This window comes from Spermophilus citellus (assembly GCF_964194105.1).
Source record: "Spermophilus citellus genome assembly, chromosome: X".
NCBI classification, from domain to species: Eukaryota; Metazoa; Chordata; class Mammalia; order Rodentia; family Sciuridae; genus Spermophilus; species Spermophilus citellus.
The window spans coordinates 17,472,730-17,486,573 of NC_138190.1; positions in this window are offsets into that span (position 1 = coordinate 17,472,730).

The following is a 13,844-nucleotide window of genomic DNA, read 5'->3' on the forward strand; positions in this document are numbered from 1 at the left end:
TATGGTTTCCTGGAGGCCAGTATAAAAATTATGTAAAAATCCATTTCTTGCCATTATTAAAAGCCACCATTCATACTAGGGATACAACTTAATTGTGATATACTGATGGATCTGAATGGTCTTAAAATGTTATCTAAAACTTAAAGGAAATTGTTTGGTTAATTTTTTTTGTTATACCATGCAGACCAGTTATTTATCTCTTTTGTCTCTCAGCTTTAAATATGCCCTTGTGTATTGTATTCTATGATGCTATAGCTGGAACTCTGAAAATTATATTTCCAACAATTCTTTGCCAATTGGATTATCCTTAGCTTCAACCAATAGAAGATACTAGAGAGAAGTTGGAAAGCCAGGGAAAAGAAAGGGGCTGCGTTTTGGTTTCATACCTCAATATCAGCATTTCCTTGAAGTTTAAGTGTTTTGAAATTCCCAGAATCAGCCTTATTGTGCCTATTCAAAGGCACCAGAAGTATTCAGGTTTTTCTAACTCCTCAGAGATCTGAACTCCAGCTATGTAGGGTCCCTATCCTGAAATCTTAACATACCAGAAGCATCTGCATGATGACTACAGTCCCAGTATCAATTCAGTTGGATCCTCTTATAAACTCCTAGGGTCTGATTGACCCAACCTCTTTCCTTTTAATATTATCAGACTTAGAGATGTCTGGTACTTCCTGCAGTTATCTCTGGGTTACCTGATTTTTTGTTTTTGATCTTTTAGCCCTTCAATACCTGTATATCCAATTTTGTATATGAAATTCTTTCTGTTGAATTCCTAGTGTGGTTTCTGTTTAACTAACTGATATATTATAAAATAACTTGTTTATATTTCTCAGAACTCCTTCTAAAACCTTTTTAAATCTCCCTCTTGGTCCAAGGAAACAAATTTCATTAAAGAAGACTTGGCAATAAAGCTTTTTTGCTTATTATGAAACATTTTGCCAATAAAAAATGTTTGTTGGTCAGCCATCATAAATAACGAGCCCATTACTAATAGTCAAGCCTATAATTAGAAGATGACACTGATGGAAACTCATATTTGCTAATTGTCTATATGACAATTGAGTACTTTCAACATATGTTTCCTTAGTACATTGTCATTGAATTCTATAAAGTAAATAGAATTGCTAATTTATCGAAGAGAACTATCAGGAAGAAGAGTATAAATTGTTGCCCAAGGTCATATAACTCTGGTGGGACAGAGGCAGCTGTTTAATCCAAAGATCTTTTATCATTTGTATCATTACTCCCTCCATCATTAAAGCCACAATCACTGGCTTCAATAAGTGTACAGACAAATCACACCATCAAAATATTACTTAATATTTACAAAATTAAATGTGTACAATTGTAAAGACTTGATAACTTAAGTAACAATCATTTAAATCAACCATCAAAGATTATATCTCATCTACTTTTAAATGAAATCAACTAAAAATTTTAAAAGGTACAAAGAAATAATTTAACCCATCATTCTGCTATTAGATAAGTTATCATCTAATGCCCATGATAAAATTATGTAAACCAAAAAGAAATAATTAGTATGGGAGAAGGGAGATAAAACACTGAAAAATTTAATTGGATTTTGTTGAAGTAAGAAATGACAGACTAAACAATAACTAGGGAAATGGTACAATTATCTGAGTAGAATAGAAATAATAGCTGATCAGGGACTAGGCACTGGGATTTCAAATCCCATTTTGCCACTGACTCACTTGGTAACATTTGACAAGTTATAAACTGCCTGATTTTTACTTCTCCCAACAGAAACAGATGATATGTTACTAATTCTCTGTATCATATAGGACCACTGTGAGGAATAACTATCCAAAGAAATTATTACAAACTACTTCAAAAATATAAAATACTACCTAATAATACAGTTTAATAGACAAAAATTATTCAGATTTCTAGGTTAATATAATGACTACATTCTGAAGTGATCCTTTGAAAATAGGACAAAATGCTACACATAAAATTATATGAATTCATTTCTATTTTCACTCCAGCCATTCCAATATAAAGTTCTGGCTTATATAGGTGTGAATAAGTAGGAACTGTGCAAACATTCAGATCCAATTCCCTAGAAGCCCTTGAGACAAGCTTCAGAGAACCCAATTACCTTAATGTTACTTTTTGTCCAACTCGGCCATATTTCCTTAAACACATCAAAGGGTTATGTGGGAGATACAAAGAATACACTGTGAAAGTTTTGGTGGAGGACTCTAGGATACTTAAGTAAGCACAGAATATGCTGGCTGAGATAAAGTACTGAAGTGGAGGGAGTAAATTAGTTGGTATGCAGGGAAATCCCTGACAAAAATAGTAGTGCAGAAAGTATTGGATAATTATAATCTGGAACATAGTATAAATAAGTCTTAACTGCAATTTAAGCCTAAAAAATGCAATACCCAATCCTTAGTACTACCAAGAGTATGAAAATCCAGTATAATTTTGGACAGATGTGGAAATCAAATTTGTGCTAGTATGAAAGAATGGGCTAATGACATGAACTTAAATATGATAGTAGCATATATTGAGAACTAGGGTTGCATCCAGGGAAATTTATCTATTATAAGGCATGAAGATGTGGAGCCAAGGACCTAGGTTTGAAAAGTACAGTGAATTCTGTAAAAACAGAAAATCAAGAACTGATCAATATGCTCCTTCCATGTTCTTGAAACCCAAGAGACCCAAGCAGACAAGACCTTAGCCTCCCCAAGGGAGAGTTGAGGAAATGAATTCCAAAACTCTCACTATGGTGTTAAGAATGCATAGGGTCAGTTGCTTTCACAGTTTAAGCCCTATCCTAAGGATGCTAAGACCACTGTTTGCCTTCTTTATTGCCCTCCTACAAGGTATTTGGGGGAATTGCCTAATGCTTTCTCAGTCTGAATCTCACTTATTATAAATCAAGGAGAGGAAGGCTGCAGGTTGCTGAAGATTAATTTGTTTAACTGAGCTGCAATTGTAATGAAAAGGAGATTGACACACAGTACTTTTTTTTTCCCCTAAGGGAAGTACACATGTCTAAAATTATTAAAGTATTCTATTGACATCAAATTAAACAATCGTAGAAATAAATGTTACCTTGAATTTAGCAGATATTTTACAGAAAATTGACACAATTCACCTAGCAACAGACCAAGAGGAAAATAAAATACTTTCACATGCAGAATAAATGCATAGAATTAACTAGAGGAAGATTTCTAACTGAAAAAAGAAATTTTAGTGGGGTTAGGGTTGTGGCTCAGTGGTAGAGCACCAGGTTTGATTCTCAGCACCACATTTAAAAATAAATAAATAAGAGGTGAAAAAAAGAATGCTTTAAAAAATTAAAAAACAAAGAAACTTTAGCAAGCTCAACAAAGATTGAATAAAATGCAGGGCCTGGCTCATTCTGGGCCACTAGAGAGCTTATGGCACAGAAAGATGGAGGACCAAGTGTCTCTTAACAAAGCAGTGAGTTTTTTTAATATTTATTTTTTAGTTGTAGTTGGACACAATACCTTTATTTTATTTATTTATTTTTTATGTGGTGCTGAGGATTGAACCCAAGGCCTCACACGTGCTAGGCAAGCACTCTACTGCTGAGCCACAACCCCAAGCCAACAAAGCAGTGCTTTAATTTCTGTTAAACATTCATTCCCCAAATCCTCAAAACTACTCTATGAGATGGGTATCATTTCTATCCCCATTTTAGAGGTGGTGAAACAAAATCACAAAGAAGGTAAGTAACTGATCCAAGGTCACTGTTAATAAATTGTGGTACTGAAGTTCCAACCCAGGGAACCTGATTTCAGAATTTGTGTTCTTAACCAATACATTATTCAGCATATTCATGAGCTGACTCTAGACTGACTATTCTAGTTCTAAGGTAATTTTCTTTAATATCTTCCTGCATACTGATGATTCTTGCTTTACAACCAGTTAAAATGTAGTTTTTCCAGACAATCCTGGAAAAACTCATGATTTTGTCAATAATTTAGTTTAATTTCCTAAGATGCTTCCTCTTTGTAAACACAGTAGAGTTTCTGAATAATGTTGGTATTTGGGACTACAACTGGCATTTGAATAGCATGCAAACCTTACTGAAATGTGGCCTTTATGGGTTTCATTAATAGAAACTGTTAAACACATTTTTTTTTATCTCTTATATCCAGATCACAATGGAATGGGACTCAAATCTAGTGCTTCACAAGGTAAGATGGAAACAATGCTTCACCCAAATGTCTGTGACCACATAAAAAAAAAGGTCTGAAAATCAGGCAGGCAGATGCTCAGAGGACTCAGGTGGCAGAGATTCACATGCCAGTTCAAGCAATGACCATATTGTATATAGAATTTAACACCTCGTGTTCAGAGTTTATCAGTGTTCTCATTTCTTAGATGCAAAACCAGTTGCAGAATGAGGAATTAATTGGCTTGAAGTCAGACAAGTATGTAGGAGCTGAGCTGTAGATTTCAAGCCAGTCTTCTGACCTTTGTTCTTTGATCCTTGTGCTTGTTTCTCAACTCATCCCAAGATAATACAGACAAAAAAATAATGTCAAAAGAGGTACTGAAGACAAAAAAATCAGAGGAAATTCTTAGCACTAAAAGCTAGATGGCAAAAGCACTTTTTAGCTCATGATTTAGAGAAAGGTTCTATTTAATACCATCTCTGGCAATACTGACAATTTATAACTAGGCGGTTGCAGTTATTCAGTGTAAACAACTCACTGGTGTAAGATTTACCTTCTAAACTTCAAAGATAACAGGGGAAAAAAACTGCTGCCATGAAGTATTTATAATTTGCTTTTGTATAAGTCAGAATTCCTAGCAGGAAACACAAATCATTCTAGTTATTTTAAGAAAAATGGGATTTAAATCAGGGACTTGGGTTTTATAAAATCATTGGAAGCTCTGGAGGAGCTGAAATCATAGGCCACTATGGAAACCTTTGAGTTTAAAAATATTCTACCATGGAAGCTGGTATTAGGGAGCTGCCTCTGGACATCTACAAAGCTGGTTCCTTCATTCTGAAACCATGATTTTTATGCTGATTTTTCTAGACACTCTCTTGGCTTAATGACTTGTGTAGGCCAGCAGAAACAGCCTCTACTACTTGGTCTCTGCCTAAAGTCTGCCTTCAAAATTTCTTATGAGTGCATCTAATCGAGGGAGTCAATTCATAGTTAGAATATTTGCTGCAAAAAAGGCTGGGAAATGTGGCTTTCAGATCCAACCTTTGTAGAATAGCATAGTACAAAGGAAAAGGTGAGAATGTGTGGGAAATTCCAGTCAATCGTATCCAGTGTGCTATTAATGTTTTCTAATTTAATATAGGAAAAAATATATCTTAAACAAGGTTTCAAAATCCAAAATTTTACAGGAAAATTTCTTCATCATTTCATGTAGGAAGATGAAGAAGTGGGTAGAGGAAGAGTGAAGAGAGAAAACATAGTCTGGGTATTACACTGAGCACTTCATTGCTATGGTCCAGCTATGTAGCATGGAAGGCAGCAAGAGCCAAACCTAAAGGATGGTCTTTTCCAGTGAATCAGTTTTTAAATGTTAACATTCCTGGCAGAGTCTATGTTTTAAGTACTTGTTAGTTAATACCTTTAAAGGTATTAGCTGTATTGGTGCCAGGGATCAGGGATGTGCTCAAGAGACTAATTTACCTATTTTTCTCCTAATAGAAATTAAGTATAATTTTGACCAAGTATTGATGGCTAACTCCTCCACATTTTTGACCATAGGAAATTGCTTGGAAATTAAATACCTCAATTATTTTATATGATAAGAATGATATCTATCAGTTTTGAGAATACACATAGTCTCATATATACTGAGTGTATATAAATATAAAGGTCCTTTTCAAGAGTAGAATAAACCTGTGTGTAGCCCTTCAGAAAACTCTAATAGGGATTTGTAATTTATAGAAGGAACAAGACTCTCTAATTCAAGTCATCTGTATTATTTTTTACACAAATAGCATTAATTTTTTTAAAAAATATAATAGGCCTAACTTCAGAAAGAAATCACATAATCACCTTCAGATTTCCTTCTGGAGGGAAAATTGACTTCTTTGTTCATATTTTGAAATTGTTCAGAGTTTGAAATTTAGACTATTTATTAGACTATTTATTATTATATGTAGACTATTGTGTAGACTATTTTAATTTTGTATGAATAAACTTAATGTCACTGAATTAATTAAACTTAAGGGGAAAAGAGAATCAGTGTGATATATTGTAGATACTGTCATAAACCTAATATTGTACATAAGAAAATTTTATAATTCAATGATATCATATAAGCTCATCAAAATAGGAGAAAAAAATGGATAATATTTGTTTTTTTATCCTACTAGAAAGAATGAAAGAATACCCATCTACCCATTGATCTGAAAAATATTTATTGAACTGCTGTTCCAGGGCCAATGCCAAATGTTTAGAAAATAAAAATAAGCACCATTATATCATTTTAAGACATTCACAGTTAAATGGAAAAGGCAATGAAGGAAAATTAAAATTAAATTTGATAATAATGGTTTTGTTACAGGATAGTTTCTATGGAATGCAGACTCTAAGAACTTAATTATCTAGGAAGTATACTAGGGGGTGCTCTATGAATCAACATCTATAGAGAAAGGGAAGAAGGAAGGGACATGGCAAAGGGAAAGCCTGATTGTTATATAATCTCAACAGTGTCCTCAGCCAATCCCATAGGGAGTTCTGAATCTGAGATGGCTCTTCAGAATGGCCTCAAACTGGAACAAGAGGTCAGGTCTTCATAATCCCTACCTCAACAAGACATTGGATACAGTTTGCTCCTGAGAAGAGAACATAATTTGGGTGAGGCAGCTCTTTGCAGACAAAGGAAATTCTCAAAGAGGGCTGGCAGTTCAGCTGTCAGTACCCCATTCTTAGCAGCTGGAGGGATAGATCCTTTGCTATCTCTGAGCAACAAGCATACTATCCACAAGTGGTTTGGACAGAGAATGCAATGGGGGTTAACTGAAGAGAGTAAGCAAACTCTGTGATGTGGGTAGAAAATATAGGTTGGGTTAAACGTCCATTGAGGAAGTATTTGAACTGAAATTTGGACTATGGTCAGGATCATTCCACACAACAAAGTTAAGAAATCACTTTTCAGGCAGAGGGAACCACCTGTATAAAGTAATGGAGGTGAAAGAGCAAAGCACAATTGGAAAAAGGTAAAAACTTAATCCATGTGAAATTAGAATAAATGCTAGGGAGGACAAAAATGATACTAAAGAAAGGGGTTGAGAAGGGATTTTAAAAGAGCCTGTAAATGGGGGAAGAAATATAGACTTTCTCCTATAAGGAAATCTAGATCAGAGAAGGATTTTTAAAGGGAGGAAGTAATAAAATTTTATCTAAAGAAGATAATTCTGCAAGCATGAAGATGGATGATTGAAATATAGAGAAATCAAGGACAAGGTAACAAGTTTCCAATAACTTGAACACAAAATTGTAATGACTCAAAATTATTTTCAAGAAGAGAGAAGAATCTAATATTAAGTGAATGATGAAGCTTAGATTCCATCACACTAATAAATTAGCCCCCTTCTACCCACATACACCACAAATAACACTACACTTTCTATTTTTTAACTTTTTTTAGCTGTAGATGGACCCAATATATTAATTTTATTTATTTATATGTGGTGCTGAGTATCAAACCCAGTGCCTCACACATGATAGGCAAGTGTTCTACCACTGAGCTACAACTGCAGCCCAGGTCCTTTCTATTTTTAATACCAAAATTATTATTTATTATTTTTTATTGATTATTTAAAGCATTACATAGCTCATGATATATCATCTTTCATACATTTGACTCAAATTGTGTTTTGAACTCCCATTTTCACCCCAAATACAGATTGCAGAATCACATCTGTTACATATTCACATTTTTACATAATGCCATATTAGTGACTGTTGTATTCTGCTACATTTCCTATCCCCTACTATCCCCCCTCCCCTCCCCTCCCCTCCCATCTTCCCTCTCTACCTCCCCTGCTGTTGTTCAATTCTCTCCCTTTATTTCCCTCCCCCTTGCCCCTCATGACCTCTTATAATTTTATGTATCATTGAAGGTCTCCTACCATTTCCGTTTGCTTTCCCTTCTCTCTCCGTTTCTCTCCCCCCATTCGTCTTTGTTTACTGTAGTCTTTTCCTCATGCTCTTCCTTCCTGTTCTGTTCTTAGTTGCTCTCTTTATATCAAAGCAGACATTTGGCATTTGTTTTTTAGGGCTTGGAAAAGTGTTAGCATTGAGCAATTCATATACGAGCTCTGAATATACAAATCCCTGCCAGTTTAGATCAGAGAGGTGGTTTTAAATGGCAACCAGGTGAACACAGAGGGCAACCAACAATGATATGTTAACCATATAAAGTGGCAACTAATTTTCTGGGTTGATTGTTTCTCATTTAATGAAAAGTAAATCAGCCAACAAAACTCCACAACATAGGATACAAGAATATTTTATAGTAGAGAACAACACTGGATAAGCAGAAAAACATTTGCTATATAAAGTATATTATACAATGAATTATTTTCTGACTTAAATAAAACTCCAGGAAAAAGAATAGTCTTTGAAACAGGACATAAAATATGAGGCAGCAGAACAGTCTGACAAGAAAGTTTGATGGCATAGAGATATTTATTTATTCATTCAATAAATATTTATTGAGTAGTCTTAGGTTGGCAGGCCTAAGAGTCAGACTCTGAAATAAGGATTCCTATTCAAGTGATTTTTTTTCCTAAGAAAGCACTCCCAGGCTCCCAGAAAATAGCAGTGATGGTGTAAGGAAAGTCAGGTCCCAGCTTCAGCCTGAAGTGTAAGTTGCACCTCCAGTATTCTCCTATCATCAGTCTTTGGATAAAGACCATTCACAATGGTTATGTAAACTTCTAAGTGGTTCTAGTTCTCTGTGTGCATGATCAAAGCCATTCTGATAGCCAAAGGGTAATTTTCTGAAGATAGGCACAGATACTACATACATGTTAGAAGCAAAGCAAACAGTATTTGGGACAGGCACATAGAAATGGCAGACAGCATACTAGAGGATCTGAGCACCTTTTATGAAATTGCCACCAGATTAGATATTTGACTACAAATGTGAACAAGAAAGACAGGTCTCTGAAATAACAAACCAAAACACAAAGAATGTAACCAGAATGAGAATGGCTTACATAAATTTCACAAAGGAAATTAAAATGTGAAAAGTTATGATAAGGGGGCATCTTCACATTATGGAGTTAAAAAAGACATCTTAGACAAAGGGATATTGGTTCAAATACATATAGCTTGAATTTTCATGAAATTAAAATAGAGCTAGATTACATAAAAAAATACAGTAAAAATTTAGTGGTAGAATAAAGTATGTATTAAAAGCATAGGAGAAAAATGTCAACTTTACCAAACACAGAATCTGTGTTCAACATAGCAAATTCTCTAGAATACTGACTTAATGGCTAAGTTTAATAGTCAGTTGTGTGGGGATAGTAAATAATTCTTGAGATCCATGAGATTTCAGATCAAAGACCCCACTTATACATACAGTTTCTAAATGGGCACATCTTCAGTGGGTAAATTAGTAAAAAGTGGTATGGATACATGTCCCTCTTGGTTATGTCTTTGTATGAAACAGAGGGCAACAAACAAACAAACAAAAAAAAACCCCACAAATACTTGATACTTGTTTGCTCACAAGGAGGTTGGGGGGGGGGTCCAAATTCAAGTTATACATATGCCCCCAAAACCCAAAGTGAAAAGTTAGATTATATGACCCTAGAGTAATAGTGTCACTGGGTTTCTGACAGCAGCAAATACAAATTTTCACTAAGACAATGTACTTTAAATATAGACATCAAAGTTTAAAGAGGTGTAAACTCACAATAAAAAAGAAATCACTAATTACATAACCCACAGGAAAACTATGAGCTAACAGAAACAACCAAGCACAAAATCATGCCCACAGAGATGGGAGACTTTGATATTATCAAATATAGAATATAAATTTACTTGATATATTTGTAGGACTGAAAAAGTAACAACAGAGAAAGAGATAATAAAAATCACCATATAGGAATGAATTAGAACCTGATCAATCTCTGAGTAGTGAAAACTGTGGTGAGATTAAGGAGGTAGCTGACATTATGATCAACCCTGAAGCTACAGCCTCTAGTTTGCTGCTCCCTCATTCTCAAAAGAAAGTACTTTTCAGACTCCGAGCTTCCTGGGAAAAGGAACACATTTTATTAATTGATATATCCCTAGAGTACTTAATATAGTGTATGAAGCACTGTTTGAAATAATAAGAAACTCTGCAGTTGTGTATGGAAGATATTCTCTGGTTGCTATAGAATGATTCCCAAAATAAGTAGAAAACAACCAACTGCAGAACAGTGTGCACATACTACCATTTGTGAAAAGAAAGGGGAAATGATTTTTAATTTCTGAAAGGCTATATGAAAAACTGGTTGCCTCTGGAAAGAGAATTGCATAGCTGAGGAAAAGGTCAGAGGGAGACTTTTCACTTCATACTTTTTTAAACATTTTTAATTTCAAACCCTATAAATATTTTAGTGACAAAAATAAATAAAATTTAAATTTAAAAAATATGTATGTTGAGGGGCCAGGGGTGTAACTGATGTGCTTAGCATGTAGGAGGTCCAGGGTTCAATCCCCAGCACCATACTTGTACACAGAAAAACTAACTAAATAAATATATACGTGTGTGTGTGTGTGTGTGTGTGTGTGTGTGTGTATGATTTATTTTCAGTAGCCAGAATAGGCAAAACCATAGAGACAGAAAATCAATTATTGGTAGCCAAGGATTTGGAGGAGGGAATGGGGAGTGACTACTTAATTATGTAAGGGGCTTTATGCTGTGTTGATAAAAATATTCTGAAATTGCATAGGGTATTGGATGTACCACACTGTGAATGTACAAAATGTCACTGAATTGTACACTTTAAATTAGTTAAAAAGATGAATTTTATGTGAATTTTTATCATAATTATAAACATATATACGGTTTCAAAGTAGTGAAATAATAATATACCTATTTATTTATAAATTTAATAAAAACAAGTCAAACATCAGGTCATTTGTTTTGCCAAACTCCTAGTCTCATTTCCAACTCTAAGAGTCTGTGACTCTTGCTATTTAAGGTCCATTCTTCAGAAGGCATCATGATGAAACAAATTCTGATCATCTCTATAAATATAGAACATTAAAGCAATTTCACAGAAAGTGCAGTCTCTACTAATTTTTCCTACAGAATAACACTTTATAGATAATCCAATTCAATACTGAGACAAATGTGATCCTTCAGCCAATGTCATTCCATTCAAAAACACATGATAGAATATATTTAGGGGCAATCATTCTAAGGAAATCAGATAACATATACTCAAACACTTTTCTGAAATGTTAAGAGTTTTTCTATTAAAGGTCATGATTTAGTTCATTAACTATATTAATGGTTAATGATTCAGAGGGTGAATGGATCCAACTCTAAATTCAATTTTATAATAAAGCTATTTTATGAATGGCCTCAATGCTGATTTCCTCCTCTCAAATTTTGATATAATTTTGTATACATCATAGAAATTAAAGCATCCCTTCCACCCTCTACAATGGGAATGAGAATATTAAAAGAGAAAAAAAATGAGGCACTACAAATGATAAAAGTTAAAACCAACAAATCATTAGAGGCAATGTGCTTTTCTTATTATTTTCTCTGGAATGCCAAATTTTGTCCTCACCCTTCCTTTCAAAATACGTGAAACCTCTGTTCATGTGCAAAAGATATTTACATAAATATGAACTATTAAAGGTCTTAAATTCAATGTCTTTCTTATTTTAACAAAACCCCAATTTGGTTTCCCGAAAGTTCTCAATAAAAGTTTGTTGAGGCTGGGCACAGTAGCTCACTCCTGTAATCCCCGAGGCTCAGGAGACTGAGGCAGGAGGAAGTGACTTCAAAGCCAGCCAAGGTAGTAAGCAACTCAGGGCTGGGGATGTGGCTCAGTGGTCAAGTGACCCTGAGTTCAATACCTGGTACCCTCCTCATCCAAAAAAGTTTGTTGAATGATTTAACATGGCCACACTATTCTTCAGTATGTAGAGAAGTGTGCTGCAATTTGACCATTTATATGCTGGGGAAACACTGGGCTTTAAAAAACATAAAACATTCTTAAAGAAATGACCAAAGAGTAAGCAGTCATAATCATGACATATATAATCCCTGACTGGTAATGTGGGAAAGTAAATGAGTTTTTAAAAGTTAAATAAAGAAAATATAAAAAAATAGTATCTTAATGTTTGATGCTTAAAGAATTAAAAAAAAACGTATTTGCATTGAAAATAACCCATAGAGGGAAAGAGAATGAATTATTTTTTTTCAAACTAAATTTTTACATAAAACCCCCTTTTGGGGAGGAAGAACTTCTGGTTACCATGTTCCAGGCTATATATAAGGTGTTGACCATTTTAATAAGAACATGCTTATTTAGTTACCTCCCAAATACATTTTGAATAACAACTGAACAAAAATATTATGAGGGCTAGGCTTGTGGCTCAGTGGTAGACTGCTTGCCTAGCATGTGTGAGGCACTGGGTTCGATTCTCAGTACCACATACAAATGAATAAAAATAAAATAAAGGTCCATTGAAAACTAAAAATATTTTTAAAAACTTGAATACACATATGAACCAGATATTATTTATTGATTCAAGGAACTATATCCACACCTCTATAAGTATTTCCTGTACCACTAAGACATAAAGTCTGGAAACTACATCTCCCAGACTCCATTGCCAGTAGAGTTTCAACTGGATCCTGACAATGAAAGGCTCCTGCAAGAGATGTGGATGACAATAGATCAAAACAGCATTATTTTCTCTGGCAAATGCATCTAGGAACATGGGCATGAGCAGATGGTAATTTTTCAGAAATCCACCCCTGACTTTTTTAAAAATTATATTTGTATTTGGACAGCATGCCTTTATTTTATTTATTTTTGCATGAAGTATTAAGGATCAAACCCAGTGCCTCAAACATGGTAGGCAAGCACTCTGCCACTAAGCCCCAGCCCCAGCCCCAGCCCCACCCCTGACTTTTATTCCCCATCTTCCAACAGTTGTGTGAGCCTCTATTTCCCAATATTAAGCCTCTTCCTACTGGAAATACCCAGAGAAGCTGCTGTTTTCCTAAGGCTTAGCCAATGATGTAAGAGGCATAGTCAAAGACAAGAAATAAGGGTAAATAGCAATATCCACAGGCGCTTTTAAAAGGAGTTCTGACAACTGTGATTTATAGTCAGAGCTGAATTTTGACAATTGGATTAAATATTGAAATTCAGAAACATGGGCTCAATAATGAACAGCTGGGCAAAGTTTGCTGAACATCTTCCTTGTAGCCAAGCGGCAGAGAGGAAGACACAAATAGACAGGTTCTGCTATAATAATTAGTGAAATTGTTCAACTTACATAAAACAGATCATCATAAATATTCTAAAACCCTGGACAAGATGCCAGACCCCCTATCAAATCAATGCCATCGCAAGCAAGATGATAAATTAGGCAAATGCCAAGCTTAACAATCTAAATCAGTGCCCAAAGTTAGACTTATTCCTATAATGAAAGACTCTGGTGGATATGTTAACTGACAACTCCCTTGCTGTTATTTCACTTCAAGGATTTAATTATTTGCATCCACTTGAATTTCAGGAAATGCAAACTATTTTTAGATGCTACAGATGTTGCTGAACATGGGCCCTGAGAGCCCATGGGGGACTATATTGAAATTTCCCTTAA